Source organism: Fukomys damarensis, unplaced genomic scaffold, assembly GCF_012274545.1.
Source record: "Fukomys damarensis isolate Sample0158 unplaced genomic scaffold, DMR_v1.0_HiC HiC_scaffold_39, whole genome shotgun sequence".
In the NCBI taxonomy this organism is placed as follows: domain Eukaryota; kingdom Metazoa; phylum Chordata; class Mammalia; order Rodentia; family Bathyergidae; genus Fukomys; species Fukomys damarensis.
In genome coordinates, this window is record NW_022900951.1 from 39,394,257 (window position 1) to 39,418,030 (window position 23,774).

At 34.2% G+C, this 23,774-nt stretch overlaps 1 protein-coding gene across 6 annotated transcripts in view; it reads left to right on the top strand.

Moving 5' to 3' along the window:
- Nucleotides 1-23,774, top strand: part of Kdm6a (lysine demethylase 6A) — a 201,215-nt gene that overhangs the window by 54,963 nt on the left and 122,478 nt on the right. For all 6 annotated transcript variants that reach the window (XM_010628373.3, XM_010628377.3, XM_010628376.3 and 3 more), the window contains exons 2-3: nucleotides 1,140-1,248; nucleotides 8,955-9,004. The gene's annotated coding sequence lies outside the window, so the exon portion shown is untranslated. The remainder of the gene's footprint in view (nucleotides 1-1,139; nucleotides 1,249-8,954; nucleotides 9,005-23,774) is intronic.

The following is a 23,774-nucleotide window of genomic DNA, read 5'->3' on the forward strand; positions in this document are numbered from 1 at the left end:
ACATTTTGAAACTTTGCATCGAAAGCTCTGTATTTCACAGATTAAATGAAGTCCTTCTATGTAGGTATGCTTATCCCAAGAAAAGCTCTCCAAATTGGTAGTGAAATATTTTTTTGATAATAATAGAAGCTATATTCTTTTCTTTGTATGCACCATACCAGGGAGTGTACCCTTTTTTACTTTAATGATTTTGGGACACATTACAACAAGAGTAACATTTTGGAGTAATATTTAGTTGCTAGTAGGGAAATTTTGCCATTACTGGGAAGCTTCAAAGAGCTTATTCAAAGATAAGCTTTGATCTTATTTGAGAAGGGATAGAAACAATTAAGTGTTTTATTATGTGCTAAGCACTCTGATGAACCCTTAGAGTTTTCTAATTTTAATCCATTTGTCACTCTTTGAATGTTATTAAAACTTAAAGTTTGAGAGGGTTAAGTTCCCCACAATCTGTAGCAAATGAACCTTGTTGTTTTTTGTTTTTTCTTTCTGCAATTGCTTTGATTAACCCCCTCCACAAGTTGATATCCTTTAAAATAATGTTATTCTTTTCTTCAGGGAAGGAAGTGTGAGAATGAATGCATATGCTTGTATTGAACTGGGGTTAAGATTAGGAATAGAGAATGTGTTCGAAATATATCATAAGGCTAAGACAACTGAAAGGCAATTTATAATAGTTTAAATTGGTAGAGATTCTGTCAGAAAGTAACCATTCGGTATAAATGGTAACTTTATTACTCCAGAGATTGTAGGAATTCTAATAATTGAGTAAAGTTCTCGCCTGTGGGAAAGATAGATATTATTTGTTATTTGAAAGCACTTTGTTTATATCAACAGGGGCCACAATATTAATTTAGATTTGCAGTTTGTGAATAAACTTATCAAAGTGCCCCTACATTATTTGATTTGGCCCGTATTCCACTCTGTAGATGGGAAGAGAACTTATGCTATAACTAGTGGCTCTTTTAATAAAAAGTTAAGCTATTTCTTTTAAGAATGCTACAATGAATATATCTGAGATAGAAATGGGACTTATTAATTTTTTGGGTGATTAAATAGAAGATTTATGCATTATCTTAGGAAATGTACTTTAGAATTTTTATCTTTAAATTTCTTAAATATTTCTTTTTTATTTCTAGGCTGTTCGCTGCTATGAATCTCTAATTTTAAAAGCTGAAGGAAAAGTGGAGTCTGATTTCTTTTGTCAGTTAGGTCACTTCAACCTCTTATTGGAAGATTATCCAAAAGGTAATTTTTTTCTTTTGTTAATTTCTTTTTGACTTATATACATGTTCAAAGTAATTATAATTATTTCTATTCTGCCCCTTTCAAGGATACTACCATTTTTACTTTTAAGAGATTATAAGCTCATGAACATAGTAAACAGTGAAATACAAAAATGGAAGAGATAGAAATGGAAAAATGCCATGTAACTCCATGTAAACCATCAATAATTGACTATTCAGTAACACTAATAACTTCTTAAATGTACAGTGTGGTTTTGTTATGCCTGGTGCAAAATTCATGTCCTATAAAGCCTCTTTCATAGAAGAAAGTGAGCCAGTTTAATTGTAAATATTTGTCAACTTCTGGACACTTTGTAAGTAACACAAACTCAACAGTCTTCCTTGCCACAAAATGTGTCCATTTTAGCTAGAAAATATTTGAATGAAAATTTGTTCCATAGTCATGTAATTGTACAGGTAAGTAATACAGAGTTGATCACATAAGTTGATCTATAAGAGTTGATCAGCCTGAGCCTTGAATAACATGTTTTTTATTTATCTGAAATTTCTTCTTTTCTTTAGGAAATAATTAAGAGCTGGGATAGCACATGCCTGTAATATCAGCTACTAGGAAGACTTGAGGCAGGAAGATTGCAAATTTGAGGTCAGCATGGCAATTTAGCAAGACTCAAAATAATAAAAATTAAAAGGTTTGGGGATGTACCTCATGTCTGAGCCCCTGGGTTCCAATCCCTAACACCATTAAGAAATAAAAACCAAATAATCAAATTAAGTAACTGAAGATCATTTTTCAAAGATGTTCCTTTTTCATAGACCATAACTCTTTTGAAATTTAATTTTTTTTTTTTGTACTGGGGATCAGACTCTCGGACACCGGTCCATGCGCTTGCGAAGCAGGCGGTGGAAACACTGAAGTAAATCCCTGGCCCACACAGTTTAATTTTCTTGTGTCATATCAGGTGAAAAATCTACAGCAAAGCAGAACTAATCTTTTGTTTTTTTGAGACAGGGTCTCACTATGTAGTTCAGGCTGGCCTTGAACCTACTATGTAACCCAGGCTGGCCTTGAATTCACAGTGATCCTCCTGTCCCAACTTCCTGAGTGCTGAGATTAACAGGCATAAGCCACCATGCCAGGCTTATAGAAAGTTATTCTTACACGCAAGAGCATTTTAAACTTTTGTTGATATTAAAATCTTGATGTGCAGTATGGATGGATATCTAGTACAGGTATATTTTGTGGTCAGAGTGCTGACAGTTTCAAAGCCTAGAGTTAAGGATTTTTTTGTATTTCATTCTGCTGTTTTTATTATGCTACTTTGCTGTTGGGTCAAGTAAATGTTTTCCTAATGAAAACATAATTTTAGTCTAGACATACACACTCTATGAGGCTTGAATTCAAGCTTATTTTTCAGCATAGCTCTATTATTTACAGCTGCAGATTATATAAACATCCCTGAGTTTTTGTCTTACAATGTATAATAGGGGAAAGGTGGTAAATGATAGCTTAGGGGTTTTGCAGTTATGTGGTACTGGTTAATACTTAACAAAATGGTTTCAGTTCAGCAGGATAATTCATTCTAATACATTAATTACTCAACACTCCATTAGATACTTTAATTTCAGTTAATGCTGGTAACTTAAAGGGAACTATTGTATCAAAAAACATAATATTATGCAATCCGATTGTTCTTGAGTGCTGCACATCTCACATTATTTTGACAGTGCATAAATAGAGACCTAGACTCAAAAATTAAGTGTACATATGGGGCTGTATGTCCTTTTTCCCTTGTCATCATTCAACAATATATCTTTAAATTTGAAAATTAAATTAGTCAATGAATTTAGTTATATTTGCCTTTTATAAAAAGTTTGCTTGTGAATGTAATGAATCCAGAAATATTTAGAGATATTCTTTCTTTTTTAGAAGACAGGGTTTGGGATATGTTGCAGCTAGACCTCTTGGAAAACTAGCGGTAGGAGTAATCCAATCCAGTAAGGTGGGAGAACAAAAGGATAACCTAAGGATTTAAGTACTTGCAGGATGTTCTCTCAGACCCATTTACTTATAAATTGGCCAATAGTAGGTAGATAGTAATTTGATGAATTTATAATAAAACAAGCAAGGAGAGAATAAATGCAGAATGTATGTATATGTTTCAGTGTATGTTAGTATTTTAAGTTAGTGGCTTCTGTTTCCTCGATAGGAGTTTTTATTTAATTTTTTGAGTTTTTCTTGAGACTCTTTGGCCACATTCCCAGTTTAAAAATTCCTTTTAAAATATGAACTACTGTATTCTTTCTGTCCATTCTCTTTACTTTCTACAAGTCCAAAACCAGAACCAGTCTCTAAGCATACTTCTCTCTCCCTGACTCAAACCCACACTCGCAATACCACCACCACCACCACCACTGATTTGTGGAGGCATTTGTTACCTCAGTCTGCTTCTTCCTCTATCTCAAACCTGTACAAGATAACCACCAACTCCAGGCAAATAAATGTTTGTTTTTAGTGAACATGTTATAAACCAGAACATTGTAGAAGTAAACATAAATCATACAATGAACATGTAATCAATTCTGTGACTATATTGTTCAGGTATACACATGTAGGGTAATTATGGTCTTGCTGTTCTGAAGACAGTTTTTTAATGATTTGTCTTGATTTATTGTTGCCTCTGTATAACGTTTTCTGAGCTCCAGTTTCTCTGAGTTTAGTTCCTTGTAAACAACAACAAAAACAACTACAGTAAAAAACTGCTCTCTGCATTAATAAAAAGATCAAACTTAATTCGGACTGTGGTTTTTCTACCTTTATTTGTCATTCTCATCTCATCTGCTTTCTGTCATATAAGAATTCCGAGAAATGTTTGGTCTGCAGATAGTATACTACGGTTACCATTGCTGCTACAGATTTATTCTTAAAAATATCTTTGCTCTCATTTCAGATGGATGTGAAACAAGGGAGAAAGGCTTTCTTTAAAGACTTTTTTTTTCCTCAATTTCTGGCTGCAGGGCCAGGTATTTAGCTCAGTGGTTCTGTCACCTGCCTCACAAGCTCGAGGTCCTGAGTTTAATCACTGGTACTCCCCTCCTCCCAAATTCCAGAATGTTTCTGGCTGCTAATAGCATTTTTCCCTGAAAATAAGACTGGGTCTTTTATTATTTTTTTGTTCCAGAAGATGCAATAGGGCTTATTTTCAGGGAATGTCTCATTTTTTTCATGTATGACAATCTTCATTTATTTGTGTACAGAAATGTATATTTGTTCATATATTAAAAACTACATTTATTCAAATACAGTTATGTCATCTTCTGGAATGTCATCATAACTCTTCAAACTCTGAATTCTTGCTGGATTTGACTCCATTTCCTGTAGAACCATTGGCCCCAATCTCTCATGTCCAGCAATAGAGCTCTCCTTAAATGAGCACTTCTTGTCCATGTAGCCTGCTCAGTGTATTGGCAACACAGTTGTCAGTAATTTTATCCCATGAATTCTTCTCAGGCAAGGCTTCACAAATTTTCCATTAAATCAAGTGTTAATTGAAGACTATGAGGTAGAAGTGGCAGCAAAAATGAAGACAGTTAAGAATTATGGTCCACACAAAAGTGATGAAAAATTGAAGGCATTGAAATTCAGAAAACATTTATTTAACACAGGTACATTAAGTATGTCCATTACAACACATGATATATTGAATTATGAAGATTCATTCTAGACTCAGCCACATCCATTCATTATCAAGTGCATGCGTTGTTCATATGTTGTATCTGTACTGCAGTTGGTCATTTAGCAGTGAGTCTGGAGTTCATCTATTCACATAGACAGTTCTCTCATCTAAAGGCACCTACTTGGGTATTTACAAACAATCATTTATATTATTACTTAAGTATTGATTTCAATAATATTTGTATTTAATTATACATTAATATTATTTTATAATTATATCCATCATGTGTTTCAATGGATGCATGCACTAAATGTGTCTGCCTGGCTGATGATCTTAACTGGGTCATATTTTTAGTGTAGGGCTTATATTGCAAACATCCTGAAAAATCATACGAAGGTTTATTTTCTGGTTAAGTCTTGCTTTGGGGAAAGTATGGTATGTGCAGACTTTTAAAAAAAAAACACTTCCTATCTCTTGATTTGGTTATTTTGCTTCTAGGAACTTTTCCTGTAAACTAACTGAGTAGGAGATTCTGTGAAAGAGGTGGTTCAGTACATTTGACCTACTGCTGTTGTGGATTTCCAAGAAGGAGTGTAGCTTTTAATAAAGAATGTTTTAGTAAGGAATTGTTTTATAAAACACCTGTGGAAAGTGGAGAATAGAAGAACCAGGATTGAACAGAGAAAAATAAAGCTTTGACAGCTTCAGTCAGTTTCCCAGGGAGCTCTAGTTATAATGGCCTGTCAGACCTGCCCCAAGCTGGACCAAGATAACTAGACCTTTATACTCTGCTGATCTGTTATTGAATGTGAGCCAGCCTGGGAAGGAATGTGATTTTGGACAAGCTGGATCTTTGCAGCTGAGGTAACTCCTATAGAAACTCATAGCTTAGAGGCAGGACTCTCATTTCTTCCTTGAGGTGGGATTTTAGTGGTTCTTTATACTGTGTGTCATACCTCCTTTCTACACTGAACTCCAAAGCAAACCCTTTAACCTCTGCTCAAACAGCCAATGTGGATATCAGACAGACTGCCTGAAACAATAGAGCTAGTAAAGGAATTTTTTTCTTCAGGTTGGAGACGGCCTGAGAGACCCAGAATCCTATGCTGTAGGAGACAGACAGACAGACAGACAGACAGACAGACACACACACACACACACACACACACACACACACACACACACACACACAGATTATATCATGGTCCATAGGACCAGTCTAATTAATAGAAACTATGTGTGGTAAATTATAAAAGAGAGCTGTTTAGTTAAATTAGTTGTTTAAAAAATCAGGTAGAAAATTACCTCAGTGTACGCAGCAAAATTACAAAAAGATATAAATTGTGAGGTAAGAGACGCAGGAGATATATGGTAAGGACTTCAGAAGACAAAAAATTATTTGGAAGAGCAGAATAATAATGAACTATTCCTGAATCAAATCTTGAAACAGTTAAAATTTCTTCATGTTTTTATGCTGAGCTAGATGTTTGTCCAGTAAGTCCTAGAAATTTTAGCCATTGATACAGTACTTTTTTTCTTTTGTTTACTTCCATTAATTTTTCCCTCCATACCTGTCACTTTTGTGCAAAGCTAGTTAAGATTTCTTTCCCTAATTGTACAAATAGCTTGGAGAAGTTATGTGCAAAGAGTTGCTAATGTGGACATGTTTAAAGTCCGAGCTTGATGTAAATTTTCTCTCTTTTTGCCTTTCTTGTGTGCAGTGATGATAGGATATATAGATATAATAATATGTCATTTATTAATACATCAATGTATGTTACACATTGTATTAAATACAAATTTATATATAAACATTGCATATAAATATATTATAAAATATATATTAAAATTATATCAATTGTATAAATATAATATCCATATACAAGTAATATATAATTGGAACATAAAATGCATGTTTTGTAGTAGTAAATGTTGAGTTTGGCTTCTGCACAATTAGTGTTTTTGATTCATTTGCTACTGTCATTCTCAAATAGGTTTTAAGCATTATAAAGGTATCAAAATAAATGATTTCCCTCATTCTCTATTAAGGACTAGTTATAATGGACTAGGAATTGTTTTCATGGATAGTTAAAGATTAGAAATGAGGACTGTGTTTAGGTTAAAAAAGGATTTCACTAGAGAGGTTCTGGGAATAGGTACATTGTATAATTTCTAGAGCTTTAATAATTTATTTTAATTAAGAAACAAAATATATTAGAATGTTAAAATATCAATCACAGTTAAAGTTAAATATAATTTTTGACAAAATACTATGTAAACGAGTGGAAAGATAAACAACCATGGAAGAAATGGCTCAATTACAAAATTGTTCCTGTAATTTAGAGTATCTAACCAACTTTTTCCCTCTCTCCTTTCCTTTGTCCTTCCCTCTGTCTCTTTTTCCTCCCTGTACCAGGAACTTTACAATACACCCTCAGCCCCCTTTTAATTTTTATTTTAGACAAGGTCTTTCTAATCACTAAGTTGACCTGGCTGGGCTGGAATTTGTGGTCCTCCTGCCTAATCTCCCAGAGTTCTGAGAATTACAAATGTGTGTCATCATGCCTGGCTGTGACTTTAAATATGGGGGTTCACTCCCCAGGGCCTTATACATGCTAGATAAGCCCTCTACACTGGGCTGTATTCCCAGCTTTGTTTGTATGTATGTATGTATGTATTGAGAGGGTCTCACTAAATTGCCCAGGCTGGCCTCAAACTTGTGATCCTCCTGCTTCAGCCTCTCTACAGATATGTGTCACCATGCCAGCCTAGCCTGTGCATCTTAAACTAAAAGTTTAAAAGTTCCCTCTCAGGCTGATCATCAGAAAAATACTACTACTCCACATTTCAACTAATAGTTTTAAGGACTTTAAAAAAATTTATCTTCTTTAATTCTTTGACTTTTTTGATACATGACAAGAGGTAAAAGTTTCACATTCCTGATAATATATACATAATTATTTCAGTTCTGATTACTATATTAATTCACTACTGCTTGGAAATGCCAACTATATCCTTTGCTAATTCTTATGTATACCAGGGTTTTATATTGAGGACTCAGTTTTGTTCTTTTCTATTCCAGTTCTTATTACTTTATAATTTCAGTATCTCATACAGCAAGATATTTTCATTGCTTTGAGTTGTTGTCTTAACTATCTTTTCTTGTTCAATTTTATGAAAATATTTCAGGTAACATTTGCAGTTTATTTCTCTTCTATGCATCTGAAGTTTATGAATTGCCTTACCCCTGAAACTCTCTTATATATAATGTATCCAGCTCGCTTACACTTTAGCCCTACTTCTGTATCACTTTTGCTTCCTTGGCCTTTAGTGTGCTACTCAGTCCTGGGTGTATTTGTAGGATCAACTGGGGATCTTTTAAATGCATAAGTGCTTAGTCTCCCACTCCTAAGATATTCCAAATTAATTGCTGTTTCCTGTGTGTGCTCTTCATTTTTTAAAAAAGGATATACTCTACCAATTCTAATGTAGATATGTCACATTTTTACTGCTATTTCCTTGAATTTTTAGGTTAAGAATAGCTTCTTTGAATTAGAGTAAGGTAATGGGTGGAGGGAGAGTGATTTGTGTGTGTATGTGTGTGGTGGGGCACTGTTGATGGAAAGAAAGGAAGCATCACAAGAGAGATAATCCCTTTGCTCTTGAGTTGAGTTCTTGGGTCATTCTTGGCAGTGAAGTCCCTTGTGAGAAAAAATAATCTATCACATTCTACAGTAGCTTCGGAAAATTTTAATCATCTTATCATTTTTTTTTTCCCTCTGAGGAAGATTTAAGTTAATCTGAGATTAGCGTAAAACTTGAATTGCAGGTCTGATATTTAACCGTGGTTTATGTCCTTGAACTCTTGACAAAGGATGCCCCAGAGTTTTAAATTGTTTGGTCTTTGAAATACATTACTGTATCTGCTGAGAGATGAATATGGTGGGAAGCTCATTATAATGTTTCTTAAAACTTGAATTAGTGATTTTTGAAATGAAATATTTGTGACTCATACTTATTTTCCCTCTTTCAGCATTATCTGCATACCAGAGGTACTACAGTTTACAGTCTGACTACTGGAAGGTTAGTGCACATTTGAATGCCTATTTCCTGTTTGATGTTTTGTTTTGTTCTTTTTTGACAGGTTATTGCCAGTTATACTAAAAATGAACTCCTATTTTTTTTTTTAATTACTTTGAAAATACTTCTGGAGCGAAGGGATTGGAAATGGGCAAATGAGTAGTGTTTTGTTTGTGCTATCTTATATGAACCATCTTTTATTAAAAGCATTAGTCTTTTGACATGTTTTATTGTTCAAAGAGCCTTCTTACTGAAATGTTAGAATTAAGAACAGCCACCCAGCCAACCAAAAAATGATTCTTTGATTTTCTTGACCTAAGTTGGTACTCAGTAGTAAAAGAAGGCCAAAGGTGGTTAATCAGACTGCACTAGGAAGGTGTAATGGGAAATTTATGATGAAATATTTCTTGATATACAGAGTAGAGCCTGTAATTAAAGCTCTGAGGAAAGCAGAAACTAACCATTTTGAAAAAGACCTACCTAAATGAAGAACTGTTCAGAATGGCAACTTTGTTTAAGCACTGGGTAAAGTTATCTGGATAGGTTAATCTTTCATGTTATGTTTACTTTTAAGTGTAAATTTATTGATCAGTTGGATTTCTTGATCTGAATTACCATTGCGGATTTATTTATTTGATTCCTTTGGTTTTGCTATGTAATCCAGGATAGCCTTGAACTCACTTCCTGGAACTTGGTGCCTTGCTGCCTCAGCTTTCCCAATGCTGAGATTATAAGCATGTATCACCATGTCAGCCCATCTCATTTTTTTTGTGGATTTTATTTTTTGACTGACTACTGTATCTTTTTTTCTGATTTGTAGTTGTAGATGTAGGTACTTATTCTAGCCAAGACTGGCTTTGTCTAGGAAAACTAACAGTTTTGTCTAGAAAGGCTATATAGAAGATTGAGAATTGTATTTTTGGTATTTTTTAAAAAGTACATTGAACATATTTTCTTTAGTTCATGGCTTGTATTTTTTTTTTTTTCAACACTGAAGATTATCTTTCTTTAAGCTTTATTGAAGTGTAATTTATGTATTATAAAACGGAACTATGCAAGTCAGTGGCTTTTATCAAATCTTCAAAGCTTGCAACCATCACCATGAACTACACATTATCTTAGCTGAAAGGCCAAGAAGCAATACCAGGATCTTATTTTAGGACACTATCATTTTATATTGAAACTTCATGAGTAGGTTTAGCCTCTGACAACCAGTAATCTACTTTTGTGTCTTTTTTTGTTATTTATGTAAATGGAATCACATAATATATGACCTTTGTTACTGACTTCTTTCATTTGCAAATGTTCAAAGTTCATTAGTGTTGTAGCATAAATCCTTTATTCTTTATTTCTTAATAAAACTCTTATTTTAGCTTGGTGTGGTGGTGCACGCCTGTAATCCTAGTACTTGGGTGGGAGGCTGAGGTAGGAGGATTACCTGTGAGTTTGAGACAAACAAAAAACAAAAACAACCCAAAAGAATTATTTTATGGATATTCCCAATTTTATTTATTCATTCATCAGTTGATGACTATTTGAGTTGTCTTTTACTTTTTGACTGGTATAAAGAGTGATGCCATGAACATTTGGGTGAAGGTTTTTGTGTGGATGTAATGTTTTCATTTCTCTTAGGTAGACCCTCAGGATTACAATTACTGGGTTGTAGGGTAAATCTATTTCATTTTAAATGAAATGCTTTTCATCTTTTCTCCATTCAGTATATAGTATGTTTCTAGTTGATTATATGAGAACATGATAGGTTATCTTACTAAATTGTATTATTACATTTATTATTAGTTCTTATAGTTTTGCAGTAGATTTCTTAGGATTTTATGTGTATATTTTGCCTGTAAACAAATACTGTACAATTTTACTTTTTTTGTGCAAGCCCTTTCATTTTTTTCTTGCCTGGTTGAACTGGGAAGGACATTTAGTATGATGTTGAATAGAAAGGGGGTGTTGAATAGAAGGGGACATCATTGTCTTATTCTTGAATTTTGGGGAAAAATACTCAATTTTCACCATTGAATTTCATGTTCCCTTGCCTTTCTGTTAGTAGTATGCTTTCAAGATGTTTCTCTTTCTCCTCTTTCATGTTTTTATAATGTATATCTGAGAATATTGGAGGAAGCTCGGTTTCTCTTATACTTTCACAACACAGAACATTTCTATAATCAAACCGCCCCACCCCCTGGCAAGCAAGCATTTCTGCCACTACCAGTTGTTGTTTTGTTTTGTTTTTGTTTTGTTTTGTTTTGTTTTTTTTCAGACAGGGTCTCACTATGTAGTTGAGACTGACCTGGAACTCACTATGTAGCCCAGGCTGGTCTCGAACTCACAGCGATCCTCCTGCCTCAGCCTCCTGAGTGCTGGGATTACAGGCATGCGCCACCATGCCCGGCTTAATTGGGTTTTAGTTCTGACACTGTTTACCTGAAACACTGGTTAAGGGCTCAGCCTTACAAGACTGCCTGTCTGGATGCCATTTGTTTGTAAGTCCGGTTCTCAGAACTTCTGACAATAGTCTGTAATTTGGAGTTCCCACAGTCACTTCCTCTGATTCAATGAATTTTCAAGGATAGCTTACAGAATTGGGAAATATGTTTAGCGGTTTGTTTAAGGGATACTACAAAGAATACAGATGAAGAGATGCATACAGAGTCATGTGTGAAGAGATTTGGAAATTTCATGCCCTCTCTAGGTATACCATCCTGCAGGTACTTCCACATGTTCAGCTATCCAGAAGCTTCCTGGACGCAGATCTTTTGGGTATTTATGGAAGCTTCATTATGTGGGCATTAGCTGATTTTCTTCCACCTGTGGTTGTGAAGTGGGACTGAAAAGTTTCAACCTTTAATCATACCTTGGTCTTTCTTGTGACCATCCCCCATTCTAAAGCTACCTAGGTTTGGCCACCCACTTATTATTACTGTCGTCTTATTAGTATAAAAAAGACATTCTTATTACTTTGTAGATTCTAAGGTTTTTAGAAGCTCTTTGTCCAAAAAGAATGAAAATCAAATATATACCGCAATATTACAAATAGGTACAGTTTTGTCATATTATCTTCATCTGTTAAGATCCTATGGATTTTTAAAAATGTGCTATGTGGTGAATTACTTCTGCTTAATTTTTTTCAAATGATTCTTAGATAAGCCCCACTTACATGTATCATCCTTTTTGTTATTTTTAGCTTTAATTTTTTTTTTTTTTTTTTGAGACAGGATCATATTATGTAATTCAGGCTTGCCTCCAGCTCACCATGTAGCCCAGGCTGGCCTTGAACTTGCAGTGATCCTCCTGCCTTAGCCTCCTCATTGCCGGGATTGTGTGCCATCATGATTGGTTCATTAAGGATTTTTGCATTTATGTTCATGAGTGGTGTCAGCTGTACTTTTCATAATGATTTTATCTGATTTTCACATCAAGGTAATTCTGGCCTCATAAAATGAGTTGAGAACTGGTCCCTGCCATTTTCTTAGTATATGCATTAATCAGATATTTATCACTATTAATAAAATACCAGAGGCAGCTAACCTGCAAAGAGGAAACATTTCATTTTGCTCACAGTTTTGTGGGCTGGAAGAGGGTCTTCCTTGCCTGTGTCACATCATGTTGAAAACTCCTGTGTCTTTGTGTCTGTCTGGTCTCTGTCCTCATAAAGCCACCAGGATTCATTCTTAGGGGCTCCATCCTGATTACTGTAATCTAAACCTAATCCCTTTCCGGAGTTCCTATCTCTGAACACTATGGCCAGATTAAGTTTCTAGCCTCCTAATACATTAACATAGAAATTTGGGGATTAAACTCCTGTAGAAGTTAGGGGCCAGGGATGTAGCTCAGTGGCACTATGTCTGCCTGGCAAGTGCAAGGTCCTGAGTTCCATTCCCAGTACCCCCCCAAAAAAAGTTCATAGAGCAAGAGACAAACTATACTTAAATTGTAGCAGAGTGTGTACGGTTGGTATTCCTTAAATTTTGGATAGAATTTATTAGTGAGGTCATCTGGGCCCAGAGTTTTCTTTGCAGATAATTTTAACTACAAATTCAATTCCTTTAACAAAACACGGGCTACTAATATTTTCTATTACTTCTTAGGTCAGTTTTGATAATTTTTGTCTTTGAAGGATTTATCTGTTAATATATAATTTCAAATTTACTTTTTCCCTATTATAATACTGTTTTCCCTTGAATAACTAAATCTATAGTGATGATATCTCCCCTCTTTTATTCCTGATATTGTTAATTTGGTTTCTCTTTTTTTTCTTGACCAGTTTGGCTAGAGTTTTGTCAATTTTATTGTTCTTTGTAAAAGGTTAGATCTTTGTTTCATTGATTTTTTCCCCTCCCTCTTTTTTTAAATATTTCATTGTTTCTGCACTTCACTTATTCAACAGTATCTTTTTTTTTTACTTCTGCTTATTTTGCGTTTAATTTTCTCTTGTAATTTTCTGACTTATAGAAGCTCATAGTGATTTTTCTCAATATAAGCTTTTTAATATATTATTTTACTTTTAGGTACTGGGGATCGAACTTGGGTCCTTGCATTTGCAAAGCAAGCACTGGAACCACTGATCTAAAACCCTGGCCCCAACATAAACTTACAGAGGAAACCAAAAACCCAAACTCAGATCTCAGCTTTATTCACCATCTTTCTGGTGGCTCTTTGGCACAGTGGAGTAATATAAATATTTAAAGGGATACATTTCTCTTTTTTAGTTCTGTCCTATAGATTTTTGTATTTTCATTTCATTGTGATTCATTTCAGAATGCTATTTTTATTCTTCTGATCCATGCATTATTCAGATGTATACTATATAATTTTAAAATATGTAGGATATTTTTGTATATCTCCGTAGTTAATGATTTCTAGTTCTATTTTACTTCTGTATGAATATATTCTTTTGAAATGTATTGAGACTTCCTCATTGATTCAGCACTTGAAAATAAATACATGAATTGCACCTGATCAATTTGTCCTATAAATGACACGTAAAGGTAGTTGACAGTGGTTTTAGAGTCTCAGTTTTTTTGCTGATTTTTTTTTGTATATTTGTCTTTGCTAAGAGTTAATATCGTCCTATAATTATGGAATCGTCTTTCTTGTAATTTTGTTAGTTTTCCTTTAATATATTTTCAAGCTCTTTTATTAGGTGCATTTAATTTGTAATTGTTTCTATTGAATCAGTTACCTTTTTGCCATGCATGAAGTATTCTTACTTTTGGCGATTCTTTTGTCTTGACTTGGGTTTTATCTGATAAGTCATTCTATTCTTCTCAGGCTATTTTGTGTAATATATCTTTTTCATTTTACTTTTGAGCTACTGATATCTTTATATTTTCAATTCTTTTTTTTATAAATAGCTAAATGAATCTTGCCCTTTTAGCCATTCTGAAAAGTCTCTGCCTTTTGATTGCAGTATGTGGCTTTTGATAGTTAATGCACTCATTGATATGGTCAGTGTTCTGGTTTTCATTTAAATTTTTCTCTTCTGTTTGTCCTCAGTTTTTTTTAATCTTATTTATTTATTTTTATGTTATTTATTTATGCTACCAGGGATCAAACTCAGGAGCTTGCACTTGCGAGGCAGGCTGTGGAACCACTGAGCTGAATCCCCAGCCCTGTTTCCTTTCCTTTTGACAATTGAATTATTACACACTTTCCTTTCTGACTTTTTCAATGGTTCTTATTTTTACTCTTTGTTTAATGTTGGTTCTAGGGGTTTTGATATAACAGCTTAAATTTTCACAATCTCACAGTTAATATTGTACAGTATTAGTTCACATAAAATGAAGATTTACGGTTGTATAGGTTCATGTTACCCACCCTTATCCTTATGCCATAATTGTTATATGTATTACTTCTACAGTATCACCTCCACAACATGATACTATTTTACTTTGAATATGTCTTCATATTATAAAATAGTACTGCTTGTTTGTATTTACCCAAATGTGCTGTTTGCAAAACATTTACCATTTCTTTTCTTCATTACATTCTGTGAAAAGTTAGCATGTAGTGTATTTTGGGCTAAAGAACTTCATTTAACATTCTTATGGCAAAAATTTGGCAGAGATGAATTTGAAGTATTTTAGTTCTTTTTCTGAAAATATTTTTAATTCATTTTTTAAGGGCATTTTTGGTAATAGAGATTTCTATTTAGATATGCTTTTTAAAGACTCATGAAGCCCTGTCCTCTTTTTGCTACCGTATTTTATGATAAGGAATTAGCTCTCAAAAAAAGTTTTTTTTTTTTTTTTTTTTTTTTTTTTTTTTTTTTGGTACTGGGGATCAAACTCAGGACCTTGGGCTTCCGAGGCAGGCACGGTGCCACTGAGCTAAATTCCTGGCCCTCTCAAAAGATTTTTAAAAACCCAAGAAATTTTACTCTTTCCCTATCTATATTTTACTATCTTGCTCCTTTAACGATTTGTTTTTATCTTGAATTTCTAGTAGTTTGATATAAACCTCAGCATTGTCTTCATATTTAATCTGTTTGTTTTGAGTCTGCACAAAATTGTTTGTTTGATTGTTTATACATAGCAGGAATGGAATGTAAAGCCTTGTTCATGATAGCCAAGTGCTCCACCATTGAACTGTATCCCCAGCCTTAAATGTGGGGGAAGTTTTGTCACTTTTTCAAATAATTTTTGTTCATTTGCTTTCCTGTCTTTCTGGATCTCTTAATTACATGTGAGTTAAATAATTTGTTTTATGTAACAGGTTCCTGAAGGTACTTTCTTTACTTTTTCTTTGTGGTCTCACATTTGGCAATTTGTGTTTTTATTTTGAAGTTCATTTTCTTTTTCCTTTGTCATCTTAACTCAAGCTATTGAATGTTTATTTCTTACATATTTTTCAGTTTCAGAGCTTCCATTGGGTTTTTTATTACTTATCTGTTGAGATTTCCTATCCTTTCATTAGTCATAAACGTGGCTTTACTTTGTTGCAATAGTTATAGTCACTATAAAATTTTAATTGCCATTTCTAACTAGCTTATCATTCTGAGTTTGGTCTCATTGATTTTTTTTCCTTGACAAATGTTCTATTTTTTTTGTTATTTTAATGTTGTGCAATTTTGTATCAGGTACTAGACATCATGACATTGTTCTTGCTCTTGATTATGTCATTTTTTCCCCCTCTTCAATCGGGCTTTTTTTTTTCTTGTACTGAGGATCAAACTCAGGACCTTGTGCTTGCGAGGTACGCAGCAGCACTCCTGAGCTAAATCCGTGGCCTGGCAGTTATTTTATTTTATTATTATTATTTTTTTGGTACCGGGGATTGAACTCGGGTCCTTGTGCTTGCAAGGCAGGCAGCAGCACCACTGAGCTGAATTCCCAGCCCCCCGGCAGTTATTTTTGTGAGATTCCAAATACAGTTTTTTTCTAGTGATTTAGATCTTCTTTTTTTGTTAGTTTAGGTGTTTTGAGTATTTAACTTTCTTCGGTAGATAACTAGAGTTCCCTCTGGAATTCCTTCTCTTTTCTGTGATTTCTTTCTTTCCAGCAGATTGTGATTTTCCCTGGCTCCTTTCTTCCAGTAAGATACTACTGTGTATGCTCTTCTGCCTTAAGTCAAGAGCCATGAAAGTGAGGTCCCCTGATCCACGTGATTATTTTTTCCTCCTCTCTAGTTGGCCTTCTATATTATTTCCTTTTGGTGTTTTAACAAATCATCACACATTTAGTGGCTAAAATATTATGTATTTATTCTCTTTAAGTTTTGGAGGCCACAGTCCAAAATGAATCCAGTGAAAGAAACTAAAATCAAGGAGTTGGTAAGGCTGATTTCTTCTGGAGGTTTTAGGGGGAGAATATGTCTTCTTGACTTTCACAGCTTCTGGAGGACAATGTGTATTCCTTTGATGCTTAGTTACATATCATTGCTTCCTTTTGTACCTTGCCTTTATCTTCACATTGTAAGATAGCCTCTCCTGGATAGATTTTTTAATTTAATCACAGCTGTAAATTTTCATAATTTACTATGAAGGCAAATACTGTCGGGATGAGGATGTGAACATCTTTTGAGCCTACCTCATCTTCCTAGTAGAATCTGATTTTGTTTATTCCTAAGTGCCTTTAACTAGCTGTTTCATATATTATGGCTAGAATATAGTTTTTATAAAACTATAGTTACCATTATTATCTGCAAGAGGATCTCTCCAATACTATCTTATGTAGCCTTTGTTTGACCCAGTAGTGTGATAACTTACTGTCCATTTTGCCTGCTTTATAACTTATAAAAATGTAGTCATACAACATTTTAAAATGTCTGTAACTCAGTATTGTGTTTGTTAGATTCATTGCTACAGTTGCCTGTTCATTAGTTTATATTCATTGCTGTATATTTCATTGTGTGAATATGCCATGTTTTATTCCTTTTACTGTTGAGGAACTTTTTAAATGAATTCTGACTATTACAATTAGTGCTTCTATGAATATTCTTGTAGTTTTTGATGCATACCTTCCTTTTGAGTATATCCCAAGGAGTGGAATAGCTGGGTTATAGCATGTGTTCCATTTTAATAAAGATTGGCACAGAGTATACCATAAAACATTATTTCAGTTTATATTCACATGAGTATTTCTGTTCCTCAGCCTTTGGTTGCTGCTTTTCAGTGAGCATATGACTTTTGAGAAAAATGGGTTTCTGATACTGAGCTCACCTTACCTCTTTGACCCTTTCTTCCTTCCCAGACCTTAACCCTGCAATTTCTTGATGACCTCATAATTTCATGATAACTTAAAACAATATTTTATTTGTTTTTCTGTTCTAGTTATGTAAGTAGGTAGAAAATAATGTTGAGGTCACAAACAAGTTAGTTTACCATTAACTGAAAGATAACTCCTCTCTAATCTTACAGTTGGAAAATTTATTGCAAAATTTATTATTAAACTCACTGAATTTCTAGTAATAAGGGAATATGTTTACTATTGAATTCCCAGTACATAGAATAGTAATTAGCCATCATTAATTTTTCATGTGTAGTTATTTTTATTATACAAAGTTCTTAACAGATGATCCCAGTTATCAAAAACTGACTTCCCAAATATCAAGAATACAAACCTAAATTTATTATTTGCCATTGTGAGGAAGAATACCACTTCTGCAAAATTTTATCCATATCTCATAGTGGTGAAAGTAAGGTCAAAATTTATTGAGAATAGTTTGGTTTGATGCAAGTCTTTCAATGTGGTAATTTTACTGGGTAAAAATCTCAATATTAATAGTCTAGAATTAGTGGAAACTGCAAGGAAAAGAATTTGAGGAAATGGTCACAAACTGTTAGTGACACTTTTCATTGAAGAATTAATCGTTCTTATAACAGACAGACTTTGTGTCTGAACTGTAGACTTAGGGAAAAGTAAAGTAATGTTAATTAAAACAGAAGAATAGCAAAGTCATGTTAATATGGGCAACCAGTTGGGTGTCATTTAGATTCTTAGGTCCCGGTTAGGGTACCTGGGTTCTAGAATTTATACCAGATACTCTATAATCATTTAAACAATTAGTACTACTGATATAAATTTCTCTTTCTAAGTATTAGTAAATGACATGACAGAACTGTTTGAGGTCCAGTATATATTTGTCAGGTGAGCACCAGTATATATTTGTCAGGTGAGCATGTTCAGTGGTAGGTGGTCATCAGAGATCAAATTCGTAACCTTTTTGTGATTTACATCTACAATGCATTATAAATTGAACAATGTGTATTATAGGATTCATATTTGAAATGTAACTGCTAATTATTTCCCCAATTTTTAGTTGCACTCATCTCTTCAAACCGGTTCTCTGTAGTAAGGTTTTAGAAAGTAGTTCTCCAACTACAAGTCCTCAGTTCTTCATTTGAAAATCTTGGCATCTAGAATTTTATAGAATTTAAAGGACTTTCCTTTCTTTTCCCTTCTCTCTCTTTTCCCCTCCTTTTTTCTCTTTCTTCCTCCTCCCTTCTTCCTTACTGCCCCCATTTTGGAACTTAGAAAGCAAATAATGCTTTTACTATGTTACATAATGTCCCCAGTGAGAATAGGGATTCCCACAGGCAGCACATTTGCATTTCTTCAGTGGTACTATAAATAGTTAATACTGAGTGAGTAGGTAAAGGAATATTATTAATTCAAGTCATGTTTTTCCTTCCCAAAGAGTTGTGGTGGCTTACTTATGATTAAACCTTAGTTTTTAAAGAACTTTTAGGAACTCAGGATGGGTAATGAAGGATCCTTTATCTGTAATCTATAATTTAAATCTACTTATTTAAGATTTTAAAAATCAAATTATGTTTATTATATAATTCAGATTTTAACTTTTTTTTTTTTGGGTACCGAGGATTGAACTCGGGTCCTTCCGCTTGCAAGGCAGGCCACTGAACCGCTGAGCTAAATCTCCGGCCCAAGAGATTTTAACTTTTTGACACAGTACTTTTTTCCTGACTACTGGTGTGGTATAAATGACAATATCACTTGTGAAATGGTGAATATAATTTGTTCTGTGTATCATATAGAAAGAGCAAAATTATTTTAAAAATAAAAACCTAAAATTCAGGAGTCAGAAAAATGTGGAAATTGCTCTTATGGTTCATGATATTAAATAAAAAGATAGGAGTCAAAAACTGTTTATCATTAGTCCTGCTGTGTGTTTCAGTACACAGTAGGACATATGTCAAGTTACAAGACATGCTAGTGCAGTGGTGGCACACCTGTGATATGCGTGCTACCATGGGCTGCTTGTCATGGAAAGCTCTAAAAGATTTGTCATCACTGTGTTAGTGCTTTCTTTTATAGTATATCTTGTGTAATTTATTTCTTAAATAATTTCATGCACTATATTTTTATTTATAATTGTGAACTTTTACTTACTTATTTATTTATTTATTTTTGGTACCGGGGATTGAACTTGGGTCCTTGCGCGTGCAAGGCAGGCCACTGAACCACTGAGCTAAATCCCCGTCCCATTGTGAACTTTTAAATAAGACTTACTTTTTCCTTATTTTTGTCTGGCTTGAATTTTTTTTTTTTAAAGCAGCTTTTGAATTACAGTAGTAATGCCAGTTAAAACTATTGATTGAATGCTACGGAAACAAATCAGTTATAGTTTAAACAGTAACTGGCTTGTTGGAAGACATACAGGATGTATATTTCCTTTTCAAACTTTTTATTAGTACATATTTGTAGGACACAATGATTATGATCTTGGTCCCCTTCCCACTTGCAAAAGCTCTATTTCCCCATTTCCTATTATATATCTTTTATTTTGCCCTTTAAATTATTTATACTTTGGGAGCTGGGCATGGTGGCACACACCTATAATCTCAGCACTTGGGAGGCTGGGGGATTAGCACGAGTTCAAGGCCAGCCTGGGCTCCACAGTGAGTTTAAGGCCAACCTGAACTACTTTGCAAGAACCTGACTCAAAAAACAAACAAACAAACAACCTGAAATTATTTATACTTTCGGTTTCTCACATAAGAGAAACCAGTGATATTGAAGTTTATGTGTCTGCTTTATCTCACTTAACGTTGTTGCCTCAAGATTTATCCAGTTTTCTACAAATGACTCAGATTATCTTATATAAGTAGAGAATTACACCACTGTGTATATATACCACACTTTATCCATTCATCTGTTAATGGACATATAGGCTACTTCCAAGATTTACTGTTATGAATTATGCTGCTATAAACATGGTATCTTAGTTACTTTTCTCATTGCAAAGACAAATTACCCAACACTCAAAATTAAAAGAGGAAAGATTTATTTAGTTCATAGTTTGTAGAGGTTTCAGTTCTTAGTTAGCTGGCTTCAAGGCAGGATTTCATGGTAGAGGGGCATTACAGAGGAGAAACAGTTCATGGCAGGCAGAAGAGAGCAAAAGTAGCAACCAGCAAGTGACAAGCAAGACAAATTCTTTCTGTCCCTTTATATTGTATCCAAGCCACCCACATTTAGAGCAGGTAGCACTCACACCCAGGGTGGAGTGCCCTTAATCCTACCCAGAACTATGCCAAACAAATCAGTGAACTTAATTTAGTAACCATACACTCTTAATCCCAGCACCACACACTATAGGTCCTGCCACCTCTGAAAAGCCCCACCTGAGACCAGATGAGGCTGGGGGAGGCATCTAGATACAAGCTATGCATATATCATTGAAATATGATGTCCTTAACTCTTTTGGGAAGATAATTAGGGAATAGCTGATTCAATGGAATTTCTATTTTTAGTTTTTTGAAGCTTCTCTACGCTAATTTATATAGTGGTTATTTTAGTTTATATTTCTACTGTAAGACCTAGCGCCTTACTTCCACTCCAAGGAGCTTGAACAGCACGAAGGCCTCCAAGATGCTGGATCCACAGCCCAGCGAGTGCTCCTGGAGCTCGAGGGATGAAGGAGAATCACCAGGAGAGGAACACACCAATAAGAAGACCTTTGTTAGTCTGGCCAGATGGCACTCTTGGAACCAAGTAGCTCAGAGAGGCAATTGCTCAGGGGCTGAGCTTGTTTTATACTGTTTTTCTAAACAAAAAAGTTCAAACATAGGTCAGGGCATTCACAGAACTACCAGGGTATAAGATTCCAAACACACTGCTTATCTTAGGCAGGAAATGTTTTATGATCACCTTTTGTCATACCATTTGTCCCTGGGTGGGCTGTTAACCAAGTTAGCAATTAGTATATGAAGGTTTGTTTGTAGTTTGAGCAGCTCTTTCTTAATGTTTGATAAGGAGAGGGGGAAGCGCAGTCTCTGGCCTATTATCGGGCCAGCATGGAGTCACTTTAGCTTAGTCAGGTCCCACACTACCAACAATGTAAAAGGGTTCCTTTTTCCCTACAAACAAAGCAGTATTTATTATGATTTGATTTCTTGATGAGATACCCATTCTTTCTTGAGTAAGATGAAACCTGGTTTTTAATTTGCATTTCTCTGATGGCCATACATATTGACTATTTTTTGATGTATTTATTGGCCATTTGTGTTTCTTCTGAAACACATTTAAGTTGCCCATTTTTTGATTGAGTCTTATTTTGGGGCTCTAATATTTTAGTTCTTTGTATATTCTAGATATTAATCCTTTGAGGTATAGCTGACAAGGTTTTTTCCTCTTCTATAGGTTGTTCACTTTTTTGGTTGGTTGTTTTGCTTTGCTTTTGTTTGCTATTATGTTCATCTTCTAGTTCCATATGAATTTTTGGATCGCTTTCTCTAATTCTGTGAGAAATGCTGTTGCTTCTTTGATTTGGGGTTGTATTTATATATCAGTTTTGGAAATGTGGCTATTTTGATAGAATTGTTTCTGCCTATCAAGGAATGAGGGCTATCTTTCCATTTTCTGAGATCTTCTTGGGTATTCTTTTTTTCAGAGTTCTGTAGTGGTCTTTATAGAGGTCATTCACTTCCTTTGTTAGGTATTGTTTTTCTAATTTCTTGTTGGGTTCGTTATTGAAGCACAGGAATGCTGTTGGTTATTGTGTATTGATTTTGTGTCCTGCTAACTTGCTGAATTTGTTTATTGTAGAAGTTTTTTGGTGGACTTTCTTGGGTCTTCTATGTAAAAGGATCATGTCATCGTCTGTGAATGAGGGTAGTTTGACTTCCTTTCATATATGTATCCCTTTTCTTGTCCGATTGCTTGGACTAAAATTTCAAGTACTATAATGAATAGGAGTGGTGATAAGGGACCAGGAACAATAGTCTTGTTCTTGATTTTAGAGAAAAAGCTTTCAGTTTTTTCCCACTTAACATATTCACAATGGGGCCACAATTCTATTTCTTGTTGCTGGATGGTTCTGATTTAATTTTACTAGTAAAGAGAGTGATAAAAGTGATCAGATCAGTTTGAACCACCAATGGTACAAGATGTCCAATGGGACAGTAATGTGTGTTAGTACTGGTGGTTCAAGCCAGCAGGAACATGGAAATCTTAGCAGTAGGTTTGTCATAAATGGCTTTTGTTAGACTGAGAAAAAGTCACTCTATTATTATTTTCTTCAGAGTTTAATCATGAGTGGATGTTGGATTTTGTCAGTATTTTTCTGTGTCAATTGAGATATTCATGTGATTTTTTTCCCTTTCCTCTATTTACATGATGTATTTCATTTATTGACTTGCATATGTTGAACCATCCTTGTATCATCCTTACATGATGTATGATATTTTAAATGATGTTTTTGATTTACCAATATCTTGAGGATCTTTGCATCTATGTTCATTATAGAGATGAACATGTAGTTTTCTTTTTTAGTTGAGTCCTTGTCTGGTTTTGGAATCAAGATAATTCTGAATTCCAGAAGTGAGTTTGGCAGTATTCTCTTTTAATTTTATTGAAGAGTTTGAAGATTAGAACTTGAAGTTCTTATGAAATTCATTGAAGAAGCCATGGGATCCTGGGCTTTTCTTAGTTGGTAGGTTTTTTAATTACAGCATTTCTTCAGTTTCATTGCCTCTTATTGTATTACTGTTTTGAGAATTTTTATATCTTGGTTCAGTTTTTGTAATTCATATATATCTAGGAATCTCTTCTGGATGCTCCAATTTATTGGAATGCAGGTTTTTTAAGTAGTTACTCATCTGGATTTTGGTGTTATCTGTTGTGATTTTGCCTTTTTCATTTGTAATTGCATTGTTATGGGTCTTTTCTTTCCTTTTGGGGGGTAAGATTGGCTAAGAGTTTGTTAATTTTCTTCATTCTTTCAAAGAATTGACTCTTCAATTCATTGATTCTTTGTATTGCTTTTATAGTCTGAATTTTACCCCCCCCCCCTTTTTTGAGAA